Genomic DNA, 5634 nt, shown 5'->3' with positions numbered 1-5634 from the left:
GATTTTGGTTGACCCGGCCAAGATTGAAGTAGTTATGCAGTGGGAGGTGCTGGGAAACCCATCCGAGATCAAAAGTTTTCTTGGCCTGGCAGGGTATTACCGGAGATTTATCATATATTTCTCCAAGATTGTTGTTCCTCTCACCAAGTTAACTCGAAAGAATGTTGTTTTTACTAGGGGCCCTGAGCAGCATGCATCATTCAAGACTCTTCGTCAGAGGTTGTGTGAGGATCCAGTGTTAGCCCTTCCGGAGGGAGTAGAGGACTTCGTAGTCTACTGTGATACATCCATATCAGGATTGGGTGTTGTGTTGATGCAGAGAGGGCACGTGATAGCATATGCGTCGACAAAGCTGAAGCCTCACGAGATGAGATATCACACCCACGATTTGGAGCTAGGGGCGGCGGTATTCGCCCTCAAGATTTGGCGTCATTATCTCTTTGGTGTCCAATGTACCATATACACAAACCATAAAAGCGTGAGGTACCTTATGGATCAACCTAATCTGAATATGAGATAGAAGAGGTGGTTGGATGTAGTAAAGGACTACAACTGTGAGATTTTGTATCATCCTGGCAAGGCTAATATGGTAGCTGATGCCCTGAGTCGTAGAGCAAAGAGCGCTCCGATTCAAGACGTGTGTATGATGATGACGGTGATGACTCCAGTCTTAGATGTCATCCAAGAGGCCCAAGTGGTGGCCATGAGACCAGAGAATCGCAAGAGAGAATGGGTGACCGGGTAGATTTCTGAGTTTGAGACGGATGATCGGGGGCTTATGACCTAGCATGGGCGAATATAGGTGCCATATACGGGTGGGGATCGACAGACTTTGATGGAGGAGGCCCATAAGTCAAGGTTCTCCATTCACCCTGGGGACACCAAGATGTACTTGGATTTGAGACACAATTATTGGTGGCCCTGTATGAAGAGAGATGTGGCATGGATAGATGAGAGGTGTTTGACCTGTTGCAAGGTCAAGGCAGAGCACCAGCGCCCTCATGGCAAGTTGCAGCCTTTGGAGGTTCCTCTATGGCAGTGGGAACAAATCTCCATGGATTTTACTACCAAATTATCGAGGACTGTGAGGGGTGTGGATACGATTTGGGTGATTATGGACCGATTGACAAAGAGTGCTCACTTCCTGGCTATAAGTGAGAACTCTTCTGTGGAGAAGCTGGCCGAGGTCTACGTTCGAGAGGTGGTGGCTCGACACGGATTGCCGACATCGATAGTGTCTGACGATGATGCGTGCTTTACTTCCAGGTTCTGGAAGAAATTTCATGAGGAGTTGGGTACTCGGTTACATTTCAGCACCGCATACCATCCACAGACAGACGGGCAGAGTGAGCGAATGATTCATACGCTCGAGGATATGTTACGTGCTTGTTTTATAGATTTTGGTGGGAGTTGGGATTCTTATCTACCCTTGGCTGAGTTTTCATACAACAACAGACATAAATCCAACATTGGGATGACTCCCTTTGAGCTTTTATATGGGAGGAGATGTCGGACTCCTATCTGTTGGGGGGAGGTCGGACAGAGAGTGATGGGGAGCAGCGATATAATGCTTAAGACGACAGAGCAAATCCAGCAAGTTAGACAGATGTTGCTGACGGCCCGGAGTCGTCAGAAGAGTTACGCAGACCGAATACGTTCCGAGCTAGAGTTCCAGGTTAGCGACTTTGTTCTCCTGAAGGTATCCCCAACGAAAAGGGGTGATCCGATTCAGGAAGTGGGGCAAGCTGGGCCCTCGATTCATTGGTCCTTTCAGGTTGACTGCCCGGGTGGGCAAGGTAGCTTATCGGGTAGAGTTGCCTGAGGAGTTGAGCTAGATTCATAACACCTTCTATGTATCCTAGCTGAGGAAGTGTGTAGCCAATGAGACGACAGTGGTGCCTCAATAGGACATTCAGGATGATGATCGCCTGAACTATATCGAGCGACCGGTAGCGATATTGGATAGGAACGTAAGGACCTTGAGGAACAAGGAGGTGCACCTGGTTAAAGTTCAGTGGTAGCATCGTAGAGGTTCAGAATGGACTTGGGAGCCGGAGTCCGAGATGCGCGAGCTGTATCAAAAGCTGTTTCCGGAGGATGACTTCAAGGGCGAAGTCTGATCCTAGTGGGGGAGAATTGTAACATCCCAATATAAGGTTTATATCGATGACCCTTACTTTTATTGAATTGTCAAAACTAGCCCTTAATTGAGAAAAAGGTGGCTGAAGAGTACGCGGGGCGTACGCGTGTGTACGCTCAGCGTACTCATGTGCGTATTATGGACGCGGAGGCCACCTAGTATGCTAGGCATACCAGAGGGTACGCAGGGCGTACTAGGCTCAGAGTGTAAACCCTAACTGTGTTGTGTGTCCCTATATAAGGAACATGATGGCCTCATTTCCAGCCACCATTTCCAGCCTCCAACTTCCCTCAAACCCTAAATCTCGTTTCCTTAGCTTGTGAGAGCATTTGTGGCTTATTGAGTGTTCTTGATGAATTCTTTTGTGAAGAAGGAGCTTGAAGGAAGAAGAGTTGGTGCCCAAGCTTTTGTATCTGAGCTTTTCTGTGGTTGGTGCATCATCCAGAGGTATCAAGCTCAAAGCTTTCTCATTGTTTTGATTAGTTCATATTTTGGTCCATTTTTAGGGTTTTATGTCCCAAGCTTGAAGCTTTATGAGTTTGGTGAACTCCAGATCATAATACATGTCCATTTAGGTGTTTATAGTCGTTTGGACTCATAAAAATGAGATATTGGTCGTTAAGATCTCTCCATGCATGAGATATGAGAACCTTTGTGAGTAGGATTAGAGTTTATGAGTTTTAGACTTGTCCAACTATGCTAAGGCTTAAAGTCACAAACTTTATGGAGTCATGGACCTTATTCAGCCCCGATATGTAGTAGTAGCAATGGTCTAAACAAATTAATACTAAAAGAGTGAAAAGAGGAAATTTGGGGAGTACGCCGTGCGTACTCCCAGCTACGCGCAACGTAACGCTGAGCCACCCCGATGCATGCATGGTTGACTGTACGCCCAGCGTACGCGCTGGGTGTTGACTTCTGCTGACTTTTAGGGTTTTGGTCAAGTTTTGGACTTTGGAGGCCATGGAGGGGTAAAATGGTCTTTTACCCTTCTGGGGTTTAGTAGAGAGACTTAGCCAACTGTTAGGGCGTGTCAAACCCAACAAATATAAGGGGTACAACAGACTCCAAATACACTGCTTTAATGCACTAAAAAGGTAGTACAAGGCAAGCAGGGTCGATCCACAGAGACACGGGACAATCGGTCTAATACCTCTTTGCGCAAGGTACTAGTTCACAAAAGATTAAAGAGGGGGTTTTTGAATGCAATGATTAAACAAACAAATTAAAAACACAAGTAATCAGCTAAATGAATGAAGTAAATTCAGATTGTGTAAAGACTCCAACTTCATGTATGATAGCTTAGTAGTGTGATTCAAAGATGACACAATATTTGTTTAATTCTATCTAAGTTGGTACTTGAAAGTGTTAACAAGCTCTAACACTTCCCATTCACCACATTAATTACCCAGACCAAGCTCTTTGATTAACCCTAACCTTACTAACCTAATCTAAACAAGCTCTTAGAATTAGATTAAAAGATTACATGAAGCTTTATGTGAACGTTCCCAACAACACCCAATGCTCCTCACAAGCTCGGGAGTGTAAAAATGTATGAATAAGATTTACACTAGATTTATTCAAAGGAATTCAATTTAGTGCTTGTTACTTGTTCAATTTCACAAAACAATTACGGATTTTGCAAAATGGATAACTTGAATGACCTAACCCTAATTCAAATGGCCAATAAGAATCACAATTAGAATCAAACATTCGATTGAAGCAAAATCAAATTCATTATATAGAAATTGAAAACAAACATCATGTCATATGATTGAAATCACTACCAATAAGTCAAAACATGAAATTGGAGAAACTAGGGTTCTAGCCACACATGGCTAGAACAAGATCACGAGAATAAAAGATGGAAATAATGTGCAATTGCAACTTACAAATACTAGAAATAATGTTTCCAAATGATTACTGATCAATCCCTTACAATAACCTTCGAAATCCCCTCTCAAAATGTGCTCTGAGATGTTGTGTCTGTCTCAAAATGGCCCTCAACCCGTAATATGAAAGATAGGAAAAACTGCCAAAAGTTGGTTTTTGGGTCGAACACGGTCCGTGTTAAAATAGGCTAAACTGACATGGCCCGTGTTCAGCAGCCAACACGGTCCGTGTTGATTTGCACTAAACTGACACGGCCCGTGTTCAGCATGGTCAACAGCTCCCATTTTGGTCAACACGGCCCGTGTTGATTTTGCAGTGTAAATCCAACACGGCCCGTGTACCCCTCTGACTCCGAATCCAAACTTGATTTTTCCAACTTTTTCGTTCTTTGCCCGATCATCCCGAAATCTTCACCAATGCTTCCCGGCACCTCCTAAAGCGCATTCCAAGCTCCGGTTTACCTGACAAAGACATGAAAGTGTGCAAATAAGGTTGTTCTAGAGACTAACATGAATATGATGAAATGCAAGAAAAAGGAAGAACAATTATGCTAAATAGATGCATGAAATGGGACTAAAAGGTGTGCAAAAAGGTGCACAAATTGCACCTAACACCAACATTTGTAGGATTGTTGATATCAAATTTTAATTAGAGATATATGTGACATATGTTAGGCAGAGTCTAGACCGGCAGTTCGGGTGTGGGATTTACTTGCTTTACTTCACGAGGTGAGTATTCTCACTTTACTTACCGGAGTGGTAATTTATGTGTGACCGGAGGGTCTTGATCGTGTTATGACCGGAGGGTGTTATTCGTGTTATTGGCCGGAGGGTCTTATTTGCGTATGCTGAGTTATGTGTTGTTATGCATCTTGTCTTTGTGACTTATTCTGTTATATTATTTTGTGTATATGTTGAGCTATGACCGGAGGGTCCATACCGAGACGTGAGACCGGAGGGTCTTCACTGAGACACATGACCGGAGGGTCTTTATCGAGATATAGCCATAAGAGGCTAATTATTGTGTATGTGGTATTTTTGGGAACTCACTAAGCTTCGTGCTTACAGTGTTTGTGTAAAATGTGATTCAGGTACATCTTAGGATTGCGGGAAGGCGCCGGCATGATTGTACACACCAGCTTGATGATTTGAGTTTATGTGGATTCTGGGATATTTGACAAACAATTTATCATGTTATGTGTTTGAGAAAAATACAATTTGACATGAAAATGTTTAAGTATGTTTTGTGTGAACTTTAAAAATGAAAATTTTGGTTTGAAATTTAGAGTGTTACATAAATAGGGTCCAAACCCTAAAATTTAGGGTTACGCCATGCGTACACCCAACGTACAAGAGGAAACCCATGATCATTTTCTAATGACCTATACCCGGCGTACCTATCACATACGCCCAACGTAGGGACCAACTTTGCAAACTTTTTAATGAATCATGCTAAATATGAAATAACCTAGAACACTAGTTGTAACACCCTCGATCTCATAACATCCAATCTATAAAAAATCTCTGAGTTTTTATTTACAATGCAGAATTTTACTCAAAATTTAAAAATTTTACATCCCAAGTTAAATCAAGTGAGCACAA

This window comes from Lactuca virosa, chromosome 9 (genome assembly GCF_052849685.1).
Source record: "Lactuca virosa cultivar CGN04683 chromosome 9, Lactuca_virosa_CGN04683_v6, whole genome shotgun sequence".
In the NCBI taxonomy this organism is placed as follows: domain Eukaryota; kingdom Viridiplantae; phylum Streptophyta; class Magnoliopsida; order Asterales; family Asteraceae; genus Lactuca; species Lactuca virosa.
This window is presented reverse-complemented; position numbering follows the sequence as displayed.